This window comes from Pogona vitticeps, chromosome 5, assembly GCF_051106095.1.
Source record: "Pogona vitticeps strain Pit_001003342236 chromosome 5, PviZW2.1, whole genome shotgun sequence".
NCBI classification, from domain to species: Eukaryota; Metazoa; Chordata; class Lepidosauria; order Squamata; family Agamidae; genus Pogona; species Pogona vitticeps.
In genome coordinates this window covers 96,683,254-96,709,456 of record NC_135787.1, presented here as the reverse complement: position 1 = coordinate 96,709,456, position 26,203 = coordinate 96,683,254, and the positions used below count along the sequence as shown (strand labels likewise).

At 40.9% G+C, this 26,203-nt stretch overlaps 1 protein-coding gene and 1 non-coding gene across 4 annotated transcripts in view; one reads left to right on the top strand and one right to left on the bottom strand.

Annotated features, from left to right (window-relative positions):
• Positions 1–26,203, top strand: part of TSPAN9 (tetraspanin 9) — a 310,585-nt gene that overhangs the window by 246,429 nt on the left and 37,953 nt on the right. The gene's annotated exons all lie outside the window — the stretch shown is intronic.
• On the bottom strand, positions 20,813–20,976 carry LOC140707961 (U1 spliceosomal RNA). Its single transcript, XR_012088088.2, has one exon. It is a non-coding gene; the product is annotated as a U1 spliceosomal RNA (small nuclear RNA).

Genomic DNA, 26,203 nt, shown 5'->3' with positions numbered 1-26,203 from the left:
AAGCAAATTCAAAAAAGCCTTGGGATGTAATGAAGGCCATTTTGTATTTGTCAATGGAACTCATAGGAATTTGCCAGTACCACTTTGTTAGGTCTAAATTACAGTGGTGCCCCGCATAGCGAGCGCCTCGGTTAATGACGAATCTCCATAGCGATTTGGTTTTTGTGATCACAAAAGCGATCGCATTGCGATGTTTTTAATGGCAAAAATTCGCATTGCGATGTTTAAAAAACAGCTGATTTTCCAAAACGGCCAGGGTTTAATGCATTCCTATGGTTTTTTTCGTTCCGTATAGCGACGATTCCGGATAGCGACGATTTTCCTGGAACGGATTATCGTCGCTATGTGGGGCACCACTGTAGTAAAGAAATTTGCTGTGCCCATCTCCTCAATGAAATAATACAACCTGGGTATTGGATAAGCATCTGTTTGTGTGACTTGATTTAACTTCCAAAATCCTACACAAAATCTAACTGTATGGTCAAGCTTATCTATTAATACTACTGGTGCTGCCCAGGGACTCTCCAATCTTACAATTTATTCCCCGTTCAACATGTCCTCTGTCTCTTTTGCTATTACCTCTGCATACGTATTTCCTGATCATTCTGTATGGGGCAGTGGCAATAGGTTTAGTGTTCCAATATTAATGCAGTGTTGAACCCCTTCAGCTCTTCCTAGGAGAGTTGAAAACAAACTTTTAAATCTATTCAGAACATCAGATACTTCCTCTCTTTGTATTGGGGACAAAGCGGCATCAAGCTTAACCCTTTCTGTATTACACATAGCCTGTTCTCTCCCAACATGGTAAATATAGGTCTTCCTCCCCATTTTCTTTTATGGCATATAACACCAGGTTTTCCCTGATATAATAATGTTTTATCATATTGGTGTGCACCATTTTAGTACCCCCCCCATCGTCCCTCTTTACAATATAATTTATATCAGTGGTTCTTAACCTTTCTTACTCGGATGCTTTTGAACTGCAACTCCCAGAAACCCTAGTCAGCACGGCTGGTGGTGAAGGCTTCTGGGAGTTGCAGTCCAAAACTCCTGAGTAACTCAAGGTTAAGAACCAGTGATTTATATCATTCATGCAGTTTATTCTCTTTCACCGGTCGAAGCACAAGCACCTTGTCTCCAGGTTCATATAGTCTCTCTCTGGCTTTCCAATCATACACATTCTTTTGCCTTTGCTGCACTTTCTGGAGATTTTCTCCAACAGCCTTTAAAGCAGTTCTCAAAATGTTTAAAAGATTGCCTATGTAAATGACAACAGCTCTAGGGTCTTTTCCAGATTCTTGCTCGCAGTTCTGTCTCAAAAGGCTGAGAGGTCCTCGTACTGTCCTTCCATTGAGCAACTCAAAGGGGCTGAATCCCAAACTCTCCTGGGGTAGATCTTAATAGAGATAGAGGTTGTAGCTGTTCATCCCAATCATTCTGATTTTCAGCCACGTATCCTTTAATCATCCAACCCAAGGTCCTATTAAATCTTTCCACAAATCCATTAGTTTCTGGATGACATGTAGTATAAGTCAGACATTTGATGCCACAAGCCTTACACAATATTTTTGTTAATCTTGAAGTAAGGTTCATGCCAAAATCTGAAACAATCTCACTTGGAAATCCTAGTCTGCACAATGTGTTTACTAGGTCATTAGCCATGGCACAGGCTTCTATGTTGCTCAAGGGAACAGCTTCTGAGTATCTGGTAGCATAATTTACCACAGTGAGGAAATATTTATTTCTCCTTCACATAGCTCTTGGTAAGTGAACTACTATATCTATGCCTATTCTCTTAAAAGTCTCAAAGTAGCATGTCTGACACCAGCCATTAACCACAATAGACCTAGTGGCTAAAGAGTGAAAATGATAACTTTTTATTACATAGGAACATTAGACTGGGAACAAATCTGAGCTAAAGTTTTTATTCAGCTACAACAACTGATTAAGATAATTCATACTCACAGGTTTCTTGTCTTTGTCCCTAGCTCTAATATTTGCTCAATTCTATATTTCTCCTTTTCATCATAACCTTTATACATATACTCTCTTTCATTACTTCAACCCTCTAGCTCCAGGCTCCAGAATAGGCTGACTACATAAGTGATACAGCCCATCACATTGCTACCATGTTAGCAGGATTGACCTGGGTTCCCTTCACACCAGGGAAGCTTCTGGGAATCTCAGGATGGGGAGGTACATTTCATATCTGAAAATTAGCACCGTCAGTCCTCATCCTGATTCTGGGGTGTGTGTGTGTGTAGGAAATGTTAAAATAAAGATTAATGTCTGCAGCCGGTGAGATCATCCCAAATAGTTGTGCAACAGGATTTCAGCCTCAGTGTGTATGTGTGTGTAGATATTTACTCAAACAAAGGTTTTGGGGGAAACACCTTGTTTAAGAGGAGAACTGGGCTTCCTAGAAGCAATATTCTCTTAATTCACTGGGAGGGAGACCTCTTATGACTTTGAGGAGCTCTTGATTGAATGGTTCCTGATGAAATTATTAATAGTCTACATGGAGTATCTTTTGAAGTTAAGTACCTGTACAAAGTGGGTGCAGTTGCTTGGGGTTTAGAGTTCTGGAGTCTATTTTCAAGTATCTGCCACACAAGCATAGCACAATGTTTTCATTGTATGAATCTTGACCTTTGTAGGCTTTCTTCTGGAGCTGCATCTCCCCCCTAGACATTTCATGTCTGGCTTAATATTTTTAAATTTTTCCTGACAGCATCAGAAAATTGGTCTGACATTTCTGGTGACTGATTAACAACAGGGGCATCAGGTAGGTAGACATAGCCTCGGAGAAATTGCATATCCATTTTACCTCTCTGTTTTGCAGTGGGAAGATCTTATGTTTGTACAATGAATGACATTCCACCCACAATTGAAACTTGGGGAGGTTTCTTTTTTCTGGCTCTTTTTTGCCCTGTAATTGCATTTGAGTATGGCAGCTCTTCAAAAAAAAAAGAAGAAGAAGAAGAAGAAGAAGAAGCTTATTGTCTGATCTAAATCAACAAACTGTATATACTCACACAAGTTATTGTCATTATTATCCAAGTCGTTATTTTTATAACATTTTAATCTAGCTTACACTTTAAAAAACAGAGCTAAGGACAACTAGTAGACATTAATAAAATCATATCAAATAATAAAACACTAAAAGTATAATAATAAGCTTCATTCATTAGGCATCCCTCAGTCTCGAAAAACTATGGTAACGTGCTCTGAATAGAGGTCTTGGAACAGCGTCCAGTGTGGCTGAGGAGGCCAATTCGAGAGTGACAATCCCTTCCACACTGAAGACAAATCCAATCTGTCCCCTGTCCAGCACTCTGCAGATGATGGTACATTTAAGAGGGTCTCTTCTGAATATCCTAGCATCCAAACAAATGTATAACCAGGTAGTACATGGTTTCTTACACAGATTTTTAATATTTTAAAAGTTAAAAATCAAGTAACTGGTGGCCAGTGTAAGTCATTTACTATCAGACTAACATTATCTCAGTACCATGCACTAGTTAACAGGCTTGCATTTGGCAGCACTTGAAGCTTCCCAATGCTCTTCCAGGGAAGTCCCACGTAGAATGTATTACAGTAGTCAGGACACAATGTAACTGAAATGTGGCTGTTGCCCTTTAGGGAAAGTCATAGCTGGCATGTCAAATACAAAGGCATTCCTCACTATTGCTGCTGTTTAGATGACAAGAGACAGGACAGGGCCAAGGGGTACTTCTAAAGTACAAATTTGATCTTTCAAGCGGAACACAAACCACTATGTCTTCTGTACCAGTAATTGCTTAAATATTTGTTCCCAAGTACCCCACATGTTCCCATTTTTCCAGATGCTTCTCCAAGGCCCATAAGAGTAGCAGCCAAACAGCTTTAAAGATGCTAGAATTTATAAAGAAAAACACTGGCATGAAAAACCGAAAAAGCACAATGTGAGGTGCTCTTGTCCTCAAGGGTCCCCAAAGGTGGCCCTACCACAGGCAAGCCTCTTGCTCAGGTCAACATCTCTTATAAAAGCCCACAAACTTAGTACTGGGTCAATGAATTTCACACTCATGGGAGAATCTTGGGTTGATCAAAGAAGCAGGATCTTTCTGACAACAAGACCAAGGTGTCAGCAGGCCAAAGCAGATGTGAATGCCAGCAGATGCAGAAGCCCACTCTCTCTGTCTCCTTTTCCTTGCCCTGCTGCCTCAGCTGCTCGTGTTTCTATGGCATCTCTCCATCACAGCCCCCAAGCTGCAGGTGTATAGATAAATCACAATTCTCTTTTATTCAGTTTTAAGTTGCATTGCTGCAACTTCATAGCCCCTGCCATTGATGCAAAGACCAAATTGCAGTGTCATCGTCATACTCCCCCTTCTCCAGCAAAACAGGTACAAACAGAACATGAGTTTATCTCAGGGCTGGCATAAGCCATACACTCAACCAAGGCTTGAAATGTGCATATAAAAATAATATATGTTCAGTATCATCGTTAATATCTAGCTGTTGGCTGCTATCACACTGCCATTAGCTGGGTGTTAACTTAGATGATTTGGTAAGATATGATAAAATAAGATCTATGGGGTTTTATTCTTGTATTATTATTTTTTGTTACTAATTAGAGTGTGCTATGCCCAGTATACTGTGGAATGGATTTTTTTAAATACATGGTACTCTTTTCTCTTTTGAATCTTTAAATAGCACATTTTTCTTCTTGAGCATATGAGAAAACTGTTTTGTCTGTGAGTGGCTATGAGCTATATATAAGTATGGATGTGGAGACAATTCATTTGAAAACAAGGGAACATGAGAATATAGCCTTATGAATAACGTGTGTGGGTGCTCCTGGTCTAACCCTGGAAGCCCAGGTGGTCTCGGTGGCCAGGGCACTTTCCTTCAGCTGCGGAAATTATATCAGCTACGGTCCTACGTGGATGAGCAGAGTCTCGTGACAGTTGCGCATGCACTGATAATATCCCGTATAGATTACTGCAATGCGCTGTATGTGAGGCTGCCTTTGAGAATGGGCCAACGACTGCAACTGGTTCAGAATCGAGCCGCACAGCTGGTGAGTGGTGGGGCCACTAGGGGACACATCAGACCAATTCTGTTCAAATTACATTGACTACCAGTCGCTGCTTGGTCCCAATTCAAAGTGCTTGTTTTGACATATAAATCCCTAAATGGCTTGGGCCCTGGATACCTGAAGGACCGCCTCCTTCCATATGAGCCTACCTGGCAGTTAAGATCTAGCCAGGGGGCCCTTTTGAAAGAGCCATCCCTCAAGGAGGTAAGAGGGATGGCTTGTAGACAAAGGGCCTTTTCTGCAGCTGCCCCCAGACTATGGAATGCCCTCCTGACTGAGATTCGTCTGATGCCAATGTTGATGACGTTTCGGCGCCAGGTCAAAACCTTCCTGTTCCGGAAGATTTTTAATTGAAATAATATCAGCTGTGGGTCCTGATGGCAATTTTTAGAGTACGGTATTTTTAATTGTATTGTAATTGTTTTATGTTTTTGTGTTTTTATTGTATTTGAATTGTTGTAAGCCTCCCAGAGACCTTTGGGTTGTGTGGGTGGCATATAAGTTAAATAAATAAATAAATAAATAAATAAATAAATAAATAAATAAATAAATAAAGTAAGTAAGTAAGTAAGTAAGTAAGTAAGTAAGTAAGTAAGTAAGTAAGTAAGTAAGTTATTCCTGCGTGTGTGTTATGGCCCTTATCTGCACTGAACAGAATATTCCCCCCCCACACACACACACACACAGGCCTGAGTGATCAGGGTTTAAAATCCTCTAGGCCTCTACAGACAGAACAGGCTATAACAAACCTTTGCACACCAAACGTGTGGAAGCTGGTAGGGTCATCCAATGAAGATGCAAGGAGAAATGTGGTCAATACCTTGTTTCCCTGAAAATAAGACCTAACCTGAAAATATTCTCTAGTATGATTTTTTTCCAGGATGCTCATAATATAAACCCTACCCCAAAAATAAGCCCTAGTTAAGTGAAAGCCCGTCCACCACCCTTGTGCAGCAACCAGAAGATGACATGACCATATTCGAATAAATGTAGATTGTTGTACATGGAAAAAAAATCCCCTGAAAATAAGCCCTACTGCGTTTTCATATAAGACCCTGTCTTATTTTCGGGGAAGTACATCCACATTCTCTCATCACTGCATGAAGGTTAAAACAGCCAAGTGAGGCTGTTTTCTCGCTGTAGTTGATGGCACTTCATTCTTAGTAAATATGGAGAATGTCATGTGCACAAGTAATTTCCCCAAGGATAAATGTATGCAGCAAAACAGAGAAGAAAACAAAAAGAAAAGCAAGCACTTAAAAGAAATATTTGGTTTAATTTCAAAAAGGTAGCAGTATGTACATATGATTATATATTATTTTCTTCTGACGAGATTGAATCAGGAAGGGGCTCTTGAACCAGAGGTGAGTGAGGGATCGAAATCAAGAATTTTTTTCCTATGAGACTGTACATTTCAGTGGAACGAAGACAGAAAATAATCTGTGAGGTCCTGCAGTAGTGCTTTATGCTGTAAATTGATTCTTTTTTGGCCGATTGAGTCTTTTAAGATACGAGGGGGATTTGAGGAAACAACACTGAATGAAAGGAGATTTTAAGGTCTGCCAACCTTGGCGAAGTGTAGAGCAGTGTGTACTTGGTACAAATACTCATTCTGTTATTTAAAAATATATTATCCTCAAGTAAAGCATCAGGGCAGGGAACACAAACTGCCTTTAGCCATGATGCTGCTATGATCTAAGGGAGTTAAAAATGTGAAACTGTACATGTTTAGAGTCTTCCTTCCTTCCTAATCATGGATGGCAGCAGTTGTGGGGCTTTTGCTTGATTTCTTTTCATGTTTTTTTTCTCTTGTTATTTTGTTCTAGCAGTTAGACTTGAATCTATCAGAAATGTAGAAGCAGGACCATGGAATAGTGGTGAAAGTGGCAGGAGTGAACATTTCAATGTCAGTGAAGAGCTTCACAACTGAAGCAATAAACATGGTTGTTTAACAGAAGGAGAAGGCTATTAAGTCCAGAATCTAAAATTACCTGGTTGGCTTGATAGATTCAGCCAGGTCAGATGTTTCTTTCTATTAACAGAGAATGGACTATGGGCATTTACTGGCTTAAGGCTCACTTCTTACACCAGGTTGAAAACATCTACTGTATATAAGCTAGCCTTTACTCTCTCTCTTTTTTAAAACAATAAACAGATGTAGCTGCCTCATTCTTTTCCTCCACTAGTGCTTAAAGTCTTAAAGTATCCACTTACTCTTCTGTATAGACTTCTGTTCAATCCAATCTCATTATACAGATATAAACTGCACATTATCAATGCACATTGAAGCCAGATGGTGTCTCCAGAGCATTCTCCTGAAGAGGGCCATCTGGCTGGAGGTATAGTGGTGGTGGGCCAGCTGCACATCTCTATAGGATTGATATTACAAGGAGGAAATACTGCCAAAAAATGATGAACACAGTAATGAATGTGCATGTATTTTTCTCCTGTCCAAGAGCAACATTCATCAGGGTGTCTCATGGGACTGGGATGAGATGACCTTCTCTGTTTTGCTGTAGAACCCATTCCTAATTCATTCTCTCTCACACACAGAGAGAGAGGGAGAGGGAGGGAGGGAAGGAGGGAGAGAGAATCTTTTGCCCTCTGAGGCATTTGTGGCTTGTCTATAAAATGAGTGGGAGATGGGGTAGAGATAGTTGCTGCCCCTCCAAAAACAGTTGCTTCTGTCACTTTTTTCTCTTACAAAAATGCAGGGAATAGGTTTGTACATAGACTTAAAAATTGTACCATTTGAGTCCAAACAATTTAGGGCAAAATAAATATACAGCTGCTAAAGTGTGCCACATAGCTTCCCACAGTGTAATTTGTCACTGCCTGTTTTTGAGGAGCCTGCCTCAAATTAGGAACTAGAGAGCCAGTGTGATGTGATAGTTCAGAGTGTTGGACTAGGAGAAGGTGCACCGGAATTCCCTCCCAACCATGAAACTCACTTCATCACTTTGAGCTGCTAACACTGTAAGCTTGGCATAATTCATAGGGTTGTTTTGAGAACAATATCTGGAGAAAGAGAACCATATGTACTGCATTGAAATAATTGTGGAAAGGTGGGATATAAATGTAAAATGTGAATAATGAAATAATAGGACCTCTGACATCTCTCCCTCCCCTCATGCCCCCTCTCTCTTTGTAGAATCGTAGCATCAGGGTTATAAAATGGCGCCATAACCAATGCAGCTTTGGTGTTTGAGTTCTGTGCCTAGGATTCCTTCTGTACATTTCTCCACATTAAACTGTTTTTGAAACTGAAGGGGCTTTCCAAAAATAGTGGTTCTTTTGGTGGGGGGTTATTTAAAATGTTTTAACCCCATGTTTCTTCTTGAAAGGATCCAAGGTTTATAATCTGAATAGAAAACAATTATTTTAAGAACCAAAGTCAACGTCCTTACGGGCAAACCTAAACATTTTGATGCATTGTAACTATTTGGATCCAAGCCATCATGTAACAATGCATGTTAGAATATGTTTCCATACTTCAAGCTTCAAGTTTACCAATGAATGAATTTCCTCATCCAGATTTCCCTCTCCTTCCCCTCTCCCCCCCCCACCCCATAAGTGAACTCAGCAGAAATCAAAATGAGGAACTTGAGTACAGGAGACACAGTTAGACTCTAGATCCTCTGCAGAAAACTCCAAAAGAAAATGCAGACAGCAGATGTTTACAGCAGGAAAGCAAATGTTAAACAGCAAACACAGCAAACTCAGTGCCTGTCAAAACTGTATTTCTTTGGTGTAATTCTTCCTCAAAACAGTATAATGCAAATTAAAGATTTCTTGCAAAAGACAGCTTGGTGCAGTGATTGCAGAAAGACTAGTGTGTTCAAGTGTCACCTGTTATTATTTTCAGTTGGAGCAGAATTAGTGCTATATATATATATATGTTCTCTAGTTACCCCCAATTAGATTGTTGCTTTTTCCCCCCAGTCATATGACGCACAGTCAAGATCAAAATATTTTCCTGGCCAGCAGTGTACAGTAACTGCAGTTTATTTTCCACTCCCTGAGAGAGTTGTGTTATTTTGTATCTGTGTATCAGTGCATTCCTCACCAGAATTGTCTGTGTGCACGATGTGCCCCACTTCTTCTCAGTAATGAAACCAAGAAGGTGGCCACCATTATTGCGGCACACATATTTTTAATTTTTTTGTGGCAGTACATCATAAAAGTAAATGTATGTCATAGAGCAACTTGAGCCATTGTTGCAGTGCCAGCATCTCAGCTTTTTGCCAGTCATTGTGAGGAGACAGTTGGCGGGGGGGGGGTTACAAGGGGGAAAAGGAAATGGCAGATTAAGCTGAAAGACGGAGGAGATGGGTGGGGGAATAGGTGGACCAGTGCAGTTCTGCAGGAGCAGCCAGTGCAACAGAGGGCTTATTCCCAAACAGAAACCCCTTCATGATAGATCAATGTATCAGTAAATATTTTTAAAGTATACATATATATAAACCAAGGGGCTGAATTTCCCCTTGAGGAAAGAGAGAAAACAAACCAATACCGTGATGTAGCCGGCCATAATAATTCAAACAGGAGGAAATAGTTACCGCTAAAAGTTCTTGGGACATTCACCCCGGTATATATACACCACATGACCGATAATCAGTACAATAGAGGTATGGAAAGTATTGGAAGAACTAGAGAACATTTCCCTTGTGTGATCAGCTGCCTCTACATTACCTAATTCCATCTTCATTGAAAAAGTGGCACTGCTTTGGAAATATGCCATTTGTTAAGCCAAAATTACACTACTTGAGGCTTAAAAACCAAATTCTAGTACCTGATTATATGGGTGGCTTTTCAGCCACAGCAACTGGAAATGAGTTACTTCATAAGTTGAATCTAATGAGTTAATAATTTGTGTGCCTTTTGTTTTCTCCACCTGATTTAATATTCTTGTAATTCAAATTGAATTTGATGAATTAACATACATTTTCCATAACTGCACTATCTATATGGTTGACATGACTAAACAGAGAATGTATGTGATCTTTCTTCATACTCAGGCATTGGTTACCCTTACTTTAACCCTTTCCCTTTGGAGGGAAATAAAATGAAAAGATGAAAAGGACAAAATTCTTTCTACTCATGAAATGATCTGACTCTTGCCCTAAGTGACAGCAATATGATTCCTCCCATGATGAATAGGTATTTTTGTTGCTAATGCTTGGCCTGCCTCCACAGCCAGTGCCTCTATGTGATATAGTGTTGATCTGGTTACAGCATATCTTCAGTCATAAGCATATTCTGAGATGGAAGAGTAGATGTATAACTAACCGATCAACACATAAAGGTATTGATGTTGGGCCATAGAGAGGCTGCCCTGTACACGTAAATTGAAATTATTCAGTTAGCTGTTGAATACAAAATGAAGACATTAATACAGTATAGCTTTTATTGTGAAGTAGATGGAATTGCCTAGATACAGTATTTTAATACTGAGCAGAGGAACTGGTGAGAGCAATTCATTTAAACTTTCACTGGCAACTGAATATATAAGTCAAAAGCAGGGAGCATATACAGAAGGGAGGATGCTATGGATTTGGAAAGCACTGTTGGAGCCCTAGATGCAAGGAGCAAACTTATAATGTAGTCTGAGGTTCAGCAGGAATTGAGTGAAGAGAAATAGGGAAAATTTGGAAAAGAAGGTTTAAATTACTAACATTCACCTCTTCAGAGGAGCAGTGATATAAAAAAAGGGGTTGGGGTGCTGCAGATCTCAGTTGCAGGGTCAGGTGTTTGCGTGCTTGCTTGCATGCTTGCTTGTTTTGTAATTCTGTGATGGAGAACTGAGATTAACTGCATCCTTGTGCGCTCCTGGAAAGCTTGATGAGGAAGCGCATGACTCTTTTCTAAGCTCTCTTAGACTAAAGTCATAGTGAACAAACAAATGTGGATGTGGGGATGGAAGCTAAGGGTGGGAGAAAAAGATGGGAAAACAAACTGAAGATGCGCTGTCAAATCCAAACTTCTAAGTAATTTTATGGACGCTAAATTTTAGCGAGAGAAAAGGATATTCCCAAATTAGTAAGCTCTTTTGACATCCATGCAGACAAAATTCCATATGCAAAAGGGTAAAGAGATTTTAGGTCCCTGTCCTTAACAGCTGCTAATGTGTTTACAGGTAGTTGTTTCACTGGGTTTTGCCCTGACCTGTTCAGACCTCTTTAGCTTCTGTAGGATCGTGACTCAGCAGTTGGAGAGACATTTGCAAACCCCAGAGACCCCATTCCTTCCATAGCAGCGGGATGGCGCCTGGTGGTTTATGTAATTATGTTAGAGGTCAGCAACTGTAAAAGATAGCTCTTGTGTCCCAGCTGATCCCATGTCCTTGCTTATCCAGCCTTCTAGGGATTCTGGAGTCAAGGTGTATGAGACATACCTACAAAAAATAGTGTAACTTAACTGCTCAGTAACCAATCAGAGATGTATGGTGCTTCAACATACTGGGTTGGGGGTGTGTGGAAAGCACAAAATAACATATGCCACATGCTCAAGATGTATTGCAGTAACGCATATGTACAAAAATATGAAGATATTGCACAACCTCAAAAATAAGAGAGAATGTTTGTCCATGTTCACTATGTTGGATTCATACCTCAGTGAACAAGTTATGAATTGTGACAGAGTCATTTTGCCTGCTGCTAGTGATTCTTCATGCTTGTTATGTGCTAGCAGAGCTGTGCGTTGTCTGCACTCCTCTTCTCAACAGGACTATATTTGCTTTTGCTGAACTAAACTTCACTGAAGATTGCTCCTGTTCAGCCAAATATTTTTGCACTGCACACTGAAGTGTTAACAGTGGCTGAGGATATTTTTTTAGGCTAAGGATATGAGTTTGTTCATAACATTGATTTTTTTTCCATTTTTAAGTATTTATTTAAGAACAGGGATGGAAAGTACAGAAAATAAGGGGGAATAGGGAAAAGGGCAAAAGGTTATGGGGGATAGGAGAACATAAAATATACCATCATCCAATTAATTCATATTACAAATACAAATCAACTTTTTGCTTTTTCACCGTTTGATTACCCTCCTGCTTTTATCTTATCATTTAATTTTAGTTTTATTCTATGTTACTCCAACACTGTCTGGTAGCTGCTGCCATTTATACCATAGATCCCATCGTTCAGTTTCCTTTTGAATTAAACAGTCTTTCAGCCCATCTGACAAAATATCCCTTTTTTCGACTTCCCATATTTTCACCGTAAGATTCTCTGGTTTCAGTATTTCTGCTTCCTTAAGATTTTTAACATAATGCTTTTTAATTTTAGAAGCTGCATAGGTCACTGGGTAACTCTCTATCCCATTTATGTTACTTGGAGTCATGCCTAATACAGACGGTTCTAAAGTTTGTACAGCTTCATTTAAGTTTTTTTTGGCATCTACTGTCCCCTCTTTCATCCCTTTCATCAAATCTTTTATTTTGCTAAGATTTTCATTCACTTGCTGAAACCCTTTTATTATTATCCTATGAATATTAATCTGCCATTCCTTTTCTATTTCTTGTACCACTGTTCCGAAACTTGGGGATTGAACAGAGCCAGTCTCCATTTGTTCTCTTGAATTTCTGGAGTCCATCTCAGGCTTTGGGGTTTGTATAGACAGTACTATACCCTTAACTGCAATAATCACCCCTTAGATATCCTTCCGCCGTTTCCACAATTTTATCAACAATCCAAACCCTTCATCATAAACCTCCCCTTAGATCTCCCTCCAATCTTTATCCAAATATTATAATGTAAGATTAACTTTTAACCCAACAAATACAGAGTCAAATAGAACCGTGGCACAGTTTTTTCCCCCCCTTCTCCTGAGTTCAGCAAGTTCTATTATCAGGCTCACACGCAGTCCGCAATTCAATAGACAAAACAGCAATCACCAAGTCTCAAACTGTCCAGTAGCTGTCTTTGAAGCCCGTCTTGCGATCTTCATTAACCCCTCGATACTCCTTAGTCCAGTCGACCACATAAGCTCCTTTCTCCCGAGAACCACCAAATTCTATTATTTACAGTTCACAAAATCCAGGAAAAGCGAAGAGAGACATGTCCCAGCCAAACTGCATTCACCACCCTCAAGTCTCTTAAATCCAGTCAGATGGTGTTACTATCTGGGATTCTTTTCCAAAAACATAAGATTTATTTTTCCGTCTCAGACCCTCGGCTTTAGAATCAGCCTGATGTTTTAAGAGTTCACTTTGAGAAGCTTTGGTTTCGCTTTTGAGTCAGACTGATAAGATAAACCCGCCACCGCTTTTCTTCTTTCAGCCAAATATTTTCATTCTTATTTTCAGCTGAATGAGGCTGTTTCATACATCAGAGGCTTCGGCTTACTTATTTGTTATATATTATATATTGATTGCTCTACTCTTCCCCGGTAAAGGGTTCCTCGCGGCTCAGTGCAAAAAATGGCACCCGCTCCAGTCCATGCACAGTGATTTCTTCAGAAGGAAAAAGTCCAGGTCTGCCTCCCATTCTTCTCCTTCTGCCGCTCACCATCTGCTTCAGAGAGACTTCTTCTAGACTCTCTTTCGATCCCCATTTCAAAAGAGGGATCCCGGGCTGGAGGGTTCCAGTTTTTCCAGAGAGCTCTTCTCTGGAGTTGCTGGCAGCACCGCAACAAAGCCCCGCCTCCCCAAATTACTTTGTTCACTTTTTCTCCATGGGTGCAGCTGAATGAATCTGTTCGTTATGAGTTTGATCATAACATTGAAATTGACTGAGTGTGACACTTGGAGTGACAGAAGGCATAATGCTTACCATTCTCTCAGTCCGGTTGTTGTAGCATGACCACATGAACTTAAGAATGAGTGCAAGACTAGAGAAGACTACAGAAGTTGGTGAACATCACCAGGCTAAGGTCCACAACTGGGTCTTTGGCCATCTCAAAGGAGAGGTGAAATTTAAGGAGTCCTGAAATTTTCCTCAGGGTCAAGAAGTAGTTAGTTGAGTGTGTGGGGAAGTTCCTGGTTCCTGCCATTCATTCCCTGCTGCCAAAACACACTCCTCCCCACTTCCCTTTCAAGCAGGAATATGCAGCAGGGAGTTTAAAGGCAGGGCAGGTGAGGTGTTCCCTGTCCTTCCTCTCTGATACACTTGAATATATGCCTGTTAAAGAGCAAAACCCAGTGGCTGATGGGATTTCGTCTCTTTTTAGGGAAATAATCTCCCATCAGCCAGTGGACTTGACTCTCTCTGTTTCTGTCTTTCTGAGGGGGTTTGGAATCATGTTAAAGAGAAAACAGGACATTATTTTAAAGCTCCTGCACACTCCTGGAACGAAAATGTATCAGAAGGCTTTGGGGGGGGAGCTGACAGAGCTGAACATCGGCATTTTCTCTGAGCTCCTCATTTTATTTAACTGAGACAAAATGGTCCCCTTTCTCCTGATCTATGGAGGTGTGAAAATAATTTCCAAATTGGAAGAGGGGGAAAGCTTGGGGAACTCACCCAAATGTAGTACCAAAAAATGTATTGACGAGACTGACTTATCTGAATGGGCTTCACCTATACCGTAGTGCTGGTAAAGGAACGTTTGCCTTTGTAAAAGCCATTTTAATCAACAGAGGTTGCACAGAGAAAAAGAAATTTTGGTGTAGAACCTGGTGGAGCTAATACATTTTCTGCCATTGATTTGAAGCTCATATTGCCAGGTTATGCTGTTTAAAGGCAAAAAGAGGAATCACAGTGTATAAAAAAGTTTATTGTGTATAATATTCTATAGACTTTTTTACAATAAACTATTCCATATTGGAATACATTTTGTCTGTGACAGCAAATGGTAGCTTTTGTTATTCTATGTAACTATTTATTTCTCTAAAACATTTCCACCCTTTTCTTCAGCTAAAAAAGGCTCCAGGAGCAGCTAGCAAAATGAGTAATGAGACAGCCCTTATCCTCATGCTTACATTCTGAAACACAGTAGAAATGAAAACAGGATTGGGAGTGAGAAAGGGGTGGTGGAGGGAAATCGAAGCAAAGTCAGGCATTAAGTCTTAGTGATTGTTCATCAGTACCAACTGGAATGTACACAGTTCAAACAGAGAAGGAGCCAAAATAGCTGGTTTGTCAGCTAAGTTTCCTACTCAAGTGCTGGATAGCTCAGTGGCTTAAATCTCTGGCTACAAAGCCAGAGATTACGAGTTCAGTTCCAGAGGCTGGACTTGATGATCCATTCCAGTTCTGCAGTTCTAAGGTTATTATTATTATTATTATTATTATTATTATTATTATTATTATTATTATTATTATTATTATTATTATTATTAGTATTAGTATTAGTATTAGTATTAGTATTAGTATTAGTATTATTAGTATTATTAGTATTATTAGTATTAGTATTAGTATTAGTATTAGTATTAGTATTAGTATTAGTATTATTAGTATTATTAGTATTATTATTATTATTATTATTATTAGTAGTAGTAGTAGTAGTAGTAGTAGTAGTAGTAGTAGTAGTAGTAGTAGTAGTAGTAGTAGTAGTAGTAGTAGTAGTGTTGTCCCTCCATCTCCTGTTGCCTGGTGGAATCGCTGTTGGGTGATAGTGAATGTTGGTGGTCTTACTTTAGCCATATATGACTAGGTGAGATGAGAATCCATATGAATGGAGTGTGGATTATAGACTATATCAAATCCTGTGCATTTCAGAGGAAAATTGACAATCAGAGGGAACCTATTCATCATTACTTAATGTAGTGGGGCTGATTTGGAGAAGAGTTATTGCTTTTTATGATAGAATTGTGAAAGTTAATAGGAACTATGTACTGTACAGTAGTCAGGTCTAGGTCATTACAAACATGGAGGCCTTAAACAGGTTCACACAAAACAAACTTTACCTACATCTGATGGTAGATGGTTAAAATATGTGTAATGTGTGTAAACACACATCTTGCTCTTTACATCCTGTTAGGGTGAAAAATATTGTTGCAATTAAACATTGGTTAATATAAAACAACAGAGTGATTGTCACTTAAATAGAACCAAGCATGACTTGATGGTTGTAATTCCTCATAAAAAAGTTGACAACAAAGCCTTACTGTCTGATTATACTTTCACACTGATGGATACGAGACGTAGGGAAGCTGACAAACTTACAGCATCTCAGGAAGGTAAGGAAGAGTTTGATGCTTCAAGTAGTGTGATCCTAATTGTTTCCCAACCAGTAGTATGAAGTAACCATCCCTTTTCATTGGCTGTTGGATATCTGTCTGATTGCAGAACTGATCAAACTAATATGCTGCCCACTTAATATATTCAGCAGAAGTACATCTTGCATGGTGTTCATGCTTTCTAGAATAGGACAGTTCTTTGAATAGCTACTGTCTGGCAGCAACTACACTGATTGAACTCATAGCGTTGTACATTACTATGTCAAAACGTTGAAGGCTTTTTAAAAGGTCAGGTTTTTACTTCAGTGCATGATTGATACCAAGTTCAGAGAGGGCTGTTATTGCTTCTGGGCATTTTGCTGAGGTTTCTCAGACTGACCTCTTTGTGCTTGTAATGACACTGTGTTGCACCCAGATAAGGCATGAATGGAAGGCAGAATGTTCCATGGTTGTAACAACACCAGAGGCTGAAAGATTTCTCCTGCATCCTTTCATTTTCCTAATTCAAACCATGATGTCAGAGAATCATATAACTGTAGTATTGGAAGATAGATACATCAGGGGCCATATAACCCTCTACCAGTACAGCAATCCATATACTGGGCAACAAAGACAATACCTAACATGGAAACATCTGAATCAACAGCTCATTGTGAGATACACTTTGTGGATTAGACATTCGGTGTGAGGTTGCTTTTGAAAATTACCGGAAATTTCAGCTGTTCCAAAATGCTATGGCCAGACTGTTGACCGGGGCCAGTCACAGGGAGCATGTGACCCCTGTGTTGCTATACCTTTACTGACCACTGGTGCCGGTTATGTTCCATAAAACCTATATGATTTGAGAAAAGGCCACCAAGAAAACTTGAATATTGTATTATATTATTATATTTGGTCAGAAATTCTGTTAGCACTGCTGTTGATAAAGTTATTCAGCTAAGTACTGTAAATACATATATTCTGGGTTTTTCTATTTTGTAAAATTAATAGTCATGGAATAAAGAGATAGACTGGTAACTGGTTGAAGACCACAAAGCAGAGAGAAGAAATAAATAGATTGTTCTCACAATTAAAGGATTTTTAAAAAGTCAGCTTCCACAAAGATCGTTATTAACACTTCTGTTTTTAACTGGTTCAGAAATTATTTGAAATTAGGGATAAAGATAGGGGGAGAGGGTCATTTACTCTTTGGAAACTTCTACCAGTAGCTGTATAAAATATTGTTTCCATGTTAGGTATCATCAGGAAAGGGTTACTAATAAAATAGCTAGTACCAAAATCCTCTTGTGTACCTATGCAAATGATGTAACATTGCTCCATGTTAAGAAATCACCCTAAGCATTATTAGTTGCATTCTGAGTACAACTCAATATGCAAATGATAATGTCTACAGTGATTCTTAAATTAGGGTGAATTGCCTGCAAATGTTACATTGTATATGCTATGTTAGTGTAATTTGGTAAGAGGGTTTGGGCCAATATCATATTGGCTTTGAACAATCTATAATGGAACCACCATGAAATGATGATTGTTGCTCCTCAGAAGGAGTCTTATAAAGATGGAAACGTTCAGAAAGAGGCAGCCATGTTGACCAAGAGACTGGGAACAAGTCTTCTAAGGAGGAGACTACAAATTTGGGACACTGTAGTTTAGGAAAGAAGACTCCCTGGAAAAGACCCTGATGTTGGGAAAGTGTGAGGGCAAGAGGAGAAGGGGACGATAGAGGACAAGATGGCTGGACAGTGTCATTGAAGCTACTAACATGAATTTGACCCAACTCTGGGAGGCAGTGGAAGACAGGAGGGCCTGGCATGCTCTGGTCCATGGGGTCACAAAGAATCAGACACGACTTAACAACTAAACAACAAGTTTAGGAAAATATGAGTAGTAAAAAAAGCATAACAAATATGCATAATATTACAAATGGGTATGGAGAAGGCAGCTAGAGAAACATTTTTATTTTTAATTGAATGTTGTGAATATAGTAGACTTTATGTTCAGCTAACGAACTTAATTGGTGGACAATTTAGGACAATGAAAAGGACATTTCAGGGACCATGGGTCAATAGTAAGAGTGCGTGCAACAAAGGCCAAATACAGTTTCTATATAATATCCATATGAAATATTTATTTACACAATGCATACTTAAGATGCAGAATTAATTAATACAAGATATTCATATAATCACTACCTAGCTAAATTACTTTCCTTTTATAAGAATTTTAAAAATTCTTGGGAATCTGATCTGCCTGAATAGCTAGGCACAAGCTTTTCCTGAATAGTGGACGCTGAGGCTGAACACCAATGGAAGGTTGTTGCTTTCCTGCCTTGTTTGTAAACTCCCCCGAGGCATTTATTTGGTTGCTGCCAGACAGAGAATGCTGCTCTGACCATTAGGGGATTTCAGGTTCTAAAGTTACCATTACAATTACAGGGAGGCTTATCAGGAATTGTGATTAAGAATGAAGACCATTCTTTTTACAGGGGAAAGCTATTGAAGATTCAGAGAAAAGTTAAGTATGTTTGCAATATCAGCAAAAATCCAGCAGGTTGTGCTCATGGATTCTGTTTCTAGGCTCCACATGCAGGCCTTTTACTTCTAAAAACAGGAACAGAGGTGAAATGAAGTGATGAAGTGGAGGGCTGTTCTACGTCTGCCTTCATATAACAGTCATGTACAAGGTTCCCTCTAAGTGAGCCTCTGCCTCCCTCTGTGCAGCTGTCTTCGCCCTCCACACAGCGGACCCTTCAGACCAATTGAACTGCTTTCTAAAGTGAAAGGTGTTTTTGTCCAAAGCCAACAGAACTGAACCCAGTTATCTTCGTTTCCTTCCTATCTTGTTTTGTTCTCCCAGTCCATCAACCTTCAAAACATTTTTCCTGCTTTGTGCTCCTTAAGATACATTTCTTGTTATTCCAGTAGTACTGTTAGGCTACTTCTGTGTGTATCTAAACTATATTAGACATTTATTTGTCTTTCCCAACTTTTCCACCTAGTGAGAGAAACCTTCACTATTTAAACATTTTAATACTTGTCACCATATTTTTCCATGTATAAGACACTACTTTTTCCTAAAATCATTACACTAAAAATTGAGGGGCGCCTTTTACACAAGACTAAGCTGAGATAGTTGAGGAGAAAACAAAATGGCTCCTACAGTACCTTGCCTCTGTAAACAAGCTTCCTTCAGTCATAAGGCTTAGTTTCCTACAGTCAGGTGATTTATCTTCCTCCATTCACGAGCCTTATGGAACTGACATCAGCTGATGCTCAACAAACCAATTGAAAAAACCTCTTGGAGGTAGAGCCTGAAGGCTCAGATTCAACAGGGATTCCCAATGGCTGACCATTCTGAACCCAGAGGCTGAATACTCATAGCTAATTTTTTTTTAATTTGAGGGTTAGAAAAGTGGGGGGGGCATGTTATAAATGGAAAAATACGGTATACTGTATGTTTTATTTGGAATTTGATCATCCTGTTTCTGTTCACCTCTCTCTCTCTCTCTCTGTCTCTCTCTGTGTGTGTGCGTGTGTGTGTGTGTGTGTGTGTAGAGGCAAAGGAGGAAATAGAGGGATAAGGACATATTTTCTTGGCACTGGTCTCACATGCAGTCTCCTCCCTCAAATGTCCCTCATCTGCAGAAGGCAGCCTTACCAGCATCTTGGAGCAATGCTCCCTGTCCCAGTACTTCTGAGACTCCTAGTCCTAAAGGAAATGGGGCCAATCACACTTCAAAGTGGGCTTTTTGTGTAGAGAAACAGGCACTGCCTCTCTCTTCTACCATCAGGAAATTGTGTCAGCCCACAAAGCCCTCCTTAGTTGTTAGATATCATTGAGTCTATCCTACTGATAATGTTCATTTGGTTCAACCACACGCTGTTGCTCATTGCTCTGTGCTGCAATCTGCAGTCACACAACATCTTCAGCAGGATGTTGGTGCCTCCCCCCCCCCCCCCGTGTACCAGATATCCATGGAGAAAGTGATGCCTTGGCTGTAGCGGGCAGGGCCATAGACAATGCATTTCCAGGCACAATTTACACATGGTTTGGTTCATAATTTCAGTCCCAAAGAGCAACAGCGATCAAGCAGCCATTGAACAGATGGTGGACAAGTAACTAATGGAGCACCTCTTTAGTCATGGTTATATTATCATCAACATGGTGAAGAATATATTCATCGGGGGGGAAATAGTTTTGTGAGCATCATCTGCATCATCTACAAACTTCACATCTTTCTTAGTGATGATGCTGTGGTTTGAGGGTGAAGCATTTTATACCGTAATATGCCTCATCTTCAATACTGTATTTTTCGCTCCATAAGACGCACATACTTTCTCCCCCACTAAAAATAGGCTCAGCCACCACCACCCAGAATCCTCCCACTGCCATGCTGGGAGGCCTCTGAACTGGCCCCAGAGGCTGCTTGCTGTGGCAGCCACATTGGACCTCACCACTCTGCCATCTGCACTGCTGGCTTTCCAGGATCTGCCTCCTAGAGCCCACCTGGAAAACCAGCAGGGCCAACAGGCCTATGGCAGCTAATGTAAATGGCAGAGGGCAGTGAAAACAGCCAAGTACCAAAGGGGAAAGAGTGATTCTAAAAAGTCCAGGTTAAACCACAAACACAGTCCCCCACTACCACAAATTAGGCAGTTGATTTTCCCACATTTGGGGAAATCACAGGGATCAGCACATCCAAAGTGCAATAGATGAGCCTTACCCTGGGAAAAACACTTTTACAATAATGGTATCTCCCCTGCCAGGTATGAGTTTGAGTGGCCCCTGCACCTCCTTCCCCTTTCTGTGCCCTTTTCCCCAAAGGCATGGTGACCCCCCCCCCCCAGCTACACCTCCTGATCAGAACAGGGCTGCACAGCCCCAGTCCCGCCAGAGGCCAAGAGAGCTCCTGAGTATTTTGGGGTGCCCCACAGGATCCCCATCAGGGGCTGGGTGTTCCTCCCACAATCCTCCAGTGTGCAGATATTAGCATACTTAATATGTGGGGGAGGCAGGGAAAGCGGGAAATTCAAACTTTCAGTTAGTGAAGAGGCTGCTTGTCTGCTTTCTTGCTAGTCCAAGCAGTTAGAGAGCTGGGAGAGAGACCTGGGACTGCCTGGTATTGTCATTTTAAAATGTGCGTGCTTGCTTTAAAAGCTGCTTGTTTGGGGTTAAACCATGCTTGGGTGAAAAGGTGCTCCCTTTGAGTTGAAACCTGCTTGTGTAGAAACATGCATATTGGTACTTGCTAGTTTAAAAGCTGCCTGGAAAGCCTTTCCGACCAGCGCCGATCAGCTGTTAGGTGGGGAGAGGGGAGGGGGCAGGGGCAGGAGCAGAGAAGAGCACAAAATGGCTGCCGGCTGCCTACCAGCTTTTAGCTGTTTGGTGCTCTTTTTCGGCTGTTTGGGGGGCTACCAAGGCACTGTGAAGAGCCAGGCTCAGTCTACAGTACCTGGTAAGTGACTTTCTTTTAATTTTTTTTAAAGTTTCTGACCTCCCCCCCTCCCAAAGTGCATTAATTAATATTCAGTGCATTTCTATGGGAAATTTGGATTCGACTTGCAAACTTTTCAACTAGTTCTGGGCATCTAATAGAGAATGTATTTCCAAAGGGTGTTGCAGCAAGGAAACTAACTGTGTTAACAGCTGTTAAATAGTTTAATTCCACTATTTATCCTCCACACAACTAAAAGGGACCTCTCAATGCAGTGCCAAATCTGACAAACCATTTCTAACTTAATATAGGCTTGAGCTATAGCTGGGCAGAGTTGCACAACAATCTCATCTGTCCTTGAGACATTTCTGTAAGCATGGGGAGGAGGTGGATGAAAGGAAATGTAAAATATATGTAGAGTGGTATAGGTCTTATCATTGGCTGATAATGTTCTATATGTACTTGATTAAAATTTATGGTACACAAATTAAGTCTCTGTTAATGACAGTGGTAATGGTTTTTTAATGCCACTGTTGACTGCTGTTCACTTTACATGGTTTAAATGTTATTCTGTTATAGTTTATTAAATATTTTATTGCACTATTTGGTTCAGAATATATTTTCCCTGCTTTCCTCCTCTAAAAATTAGGTGTGTCTTAAGGTCAGGTGCATCTTATGGAGCAAAAAATACAGTATGTTTGACCTCTGTGGGAAAATTCCAGACTACTTCCACCATAGCATCAATGGCAGTGTTGAACATTCTGATACCCTTTGCTGTACTGCCGCAGTGCCACTGTGCTAGTTTAAAGGATGTTACCACCTGGAAAGGGTGTAATTGAAAATACTTAGTGCTTTGGATAAGAAAATTGCCACTCTAGCTATGCATCTATCTCTACCTGCCCACTTAATGTCACAATTAAGTAACATGGCCCAGTGAGTGGTATCCTAGAAGGCTGACTCACAAAGTTTAGGACATACTGGCCTCTGGCATTTCCTGCTGCCTCTTCTTTCTGCCAGCCTTCTTCACCAGCCGCTCTGTACCATGCTTCCATCCTCTTCTACTAGCGAATTCTGTCAGCCTGACAATTGGCTCTTCCTCAGTGATTAGTCCATCGGCCTGCCTCCTTCTCTGTGCAAGGCTGCATACAACCTTAGCAGCCAGCCTCCTCCACCAGCAGCTGTTTCTGCTTGCTAGTATGCCCTTTCCTCCACCATGCCTCATTTTTTGCCTGCCCAACTCCCTGGACTGGCTCTGAATCAGTTCTAGCAGATAGCCAGTATGGCACAGTGGGTTACTGAGAGGGGAGGGGAAGAGGGGACCATGAAATGGCTACATCCAACACTGCCAGATGGTACATTTCACTATAAATACATTTCATCTTAAACTGCTTTTCAAGCATCATATTCTCTAGCTCCCAGAGTTCTGGGAAGAAACTTGTCCCACTTTCAGAGAAATTGCCCCCTCCCCTAAATTGTGGAGGGGGGCATCACACACACACACACACACACACACACACACACACACACACACTTTTAAGACTCCTGTTTCGTAAGAGCTACTGTTCTTACCCATCTGAAATTTGAAATTTTGCAAATTTCCTGCTACTCGCTATCAGTTTTACAGCCATGATCCAAAATGAATGTAGAGAGATTGTGCAACACAACAACAGTGGTAACAAAACCGTGCTCCTCTTTGTCTGCACTTTGGCAGAGGTAAGCTCTGCTGAGCTTCCACATTTTCTCTTTTTATACCCAGGTCTGTTTTTTAAAAAGGTATATACCCCAGTGATAAAATTTCTAGCCAAATGAAAAAAAATGTACCATCCACCTGTTTGCCTGCAGTTTGGCAAGCCCAGTCCCCTCTCAATGTGTACTGTACTAAGCCTGCTCAGCCCAGGGACTGGATTTGGGGGGGCACATCACTCCAAATTTTCAAAGGGAGTTGCCCATCCACCACAGTCATAAGCCTCTCTTGCTTCACTGTGGCAAAAAGGAAACTTCATGTATTTCTTATAATAGTTAGTGAAAAGCATGAAGTTTCAGATTCCTGGGTCTCAACTTCAATTAAGGTCACATGCTGAAGTAAATTCTAGCAGAAGTGGTTAGTTTTCCCACGTGATAAATTGGAATCCAAGCCAAACTGGCCAGTCTATGTAACCAAGCATGTGGTGGCAGTAGAATAAAAAATAAAACATTTGCTGGTTTTCAGAGGCAAGGTGAGCTTGTTCTATGGCAGAGATCCAATATTTATGTTTAGCACAACTCAAGCAGTCCTATAGTCTGCTTTGAGCAAAAAGTATATAGTTTGATTCTATAACAGTTTAAGTAACTGCCCTTTGTTCTTTACATGAGAATGGTCTAGACCTTGCTGACGAAGATCTGTGAAGAACAGAGCTGCCAATTAACAGTAATACATTCCCTGAGATTTGAGGGTCCCTAAATGAATGAAGTGTTTATTTATCAACTATAAGTCATTAAAATACATTAAAATAAAATAATAAGCAGCAGGTGAGATAGTTAATTAAAAAAGAAAATACAATAAGGCGTAAGCAGGAATCAGAGAGACGGATGTACAGGGAACAAGCGAGCTCGAATGTTAATTGCAGCCAAGGCAAAGTTTGCCACGTTTAAGGTGGTATTGGCGTTAATGTCAGCCAGGAGCCAGCAGACCTGGGCGAGATTAGGTCTGTCTTGGATGGAAGTCAGAGAACTTGCCAAAAACCTTGATCTAGGGGAGTGGTAATATGGACATCTCAAAAGGTAGTGAGTGATGTCTTCGACTTCTCCAAGGTGGCAAGGACAAATTCTTAGGTGATAGGGCAGATTCTCATGTCTGCCCTCTAACACTCTTGAAGGCATACATTGAAAACGTAGAGCGGTAAAGGCCTTGCGAAGGGCAAATGTAGTTATCCAGGTCAAATAGTTTTCCATGACGAAAGTTGACTTATAGAGTGGGAGTGAAAAGGAATAGGGCGAGCTAGAGATGATGCAAAGGTCACTTCTGATATGAAAAAGGCGAATTGTATCCTTGAGACTAGCTTTCACACATTTGGGCGGAAGAGCGGTTAAAGAATCTAAGTCGATGCCATAGGAGTCAGTTATTTGTTTCACAGCACTCACCCAGGATTTAAGAGAGGGGTTGGCCAGTTGTTCTCTAAGGCAGATCTTAGGTAAACTGGTGTCATTCATTTGGGACAGTTTATGCCAGTACCGGACTAGTGCTGAATGGCAGGTGGCAGCTACAGAGATAAGGCCTACTTCTGCCCTAAGTAAGGAGGCTGGAGTACTCCGCGGGACACACAAGATGGAGCGAATGAAGGTGTTCTGTGCGGCGTCTAGGGTCGAAATGTTTGTGTATCCCCAGATTTCGGCCCCAAAGGTCATTTGGGGAATCAGTTTCTTGGCAAAAATTTCAGTAGCGGGAGGAACCAAGTTGCCTCCTTTAGACCTTGTAAAGTGTAGGAGGGCTTGGATGGCATGGGCGGCTTTAAGCCTTGCTGAGTCCAGGTGTTTTGACCAGGAAAGATGAGGGCCAAAAATAATACCCAAGTAACGAAAGGCTGACACTTGCTCGATTGGGAAGTCCCCAAGCCTCCAGGTATGTTTTCTGCGGTGGTTCCCAAAGGTCATCACTTTGGTTTTTGGTCAAAACCTCACCTGGATTGTCAGGGGTTGTTTTTTAGAGGTGATCCCCCACAAGAGGTAAAATATGTCTTTTTATTATTAATTTCCTCATTTATCTTGTGTCTAGCATGCTTTGTTTTTTACTGGCCATTGGAAGATAAATGTGGGCTTTCATTTGAAATTTTCTTTTTCTTCAGCATCTGTAGCTGGAGCATAGACCTGGATGATGATTATAACAGGCTAATTATATGTGCACGCTCTTTAAAGTTAATTTGCCTTTGGAATGCTATTTCACTCCTGCCTAATTCTGTGCCTTTGCTGCTGCTGTTGCTACTTTGATGAAAGCATTAAAAAAGAGACAGAACTTACTTTTAAAGAAAAAATGAAGCTCAGTTGCTCTCACACAAACATTGTGTGTGGGTGTGTCTATGCATGCACATGCATACACAAATGTGCATTCATGAGCAGTGGCACAGCCCTGTCCTGTTGGTTTGGGGGAGGGGTACAATTAGGGTTGCCAGAAGTCTAGCAAAACGAGGACATGTCCTACTTTTTAGGGTCATGTCCTCCGTCCGGCAGGCAAAACTAAAAAACTTTAAAATGTCCGGCTTTTGTTTCTCTACCCCCACCCGCTGCAGCTGAACCTCTCCTTGTTACTTCTTTGGTTGTGGCACTTGTAAATCCTCCAGTTCTTTCAGAGATCGGAGATAAGGTGGCTTGATTGATTAGGGCTGTAAAATGGCCCCCGAGCACTCAATCCCCGGCTTGTGGATGTCTGCTTCTGCCCGGAGCTGAATAAGGCAGGAAGGTGCAAGAGGGATGGATGGAAACCTGGACAGGAGTGAAGTGAGTGCACTTGCTTGCCTGCCGGAGGGGAGGCTGTTGTGGGGTTTGGGGTGGTGGTGGTTCAAAGCCAGGGAAATAGGGGCCAGGCCGGTCCCTC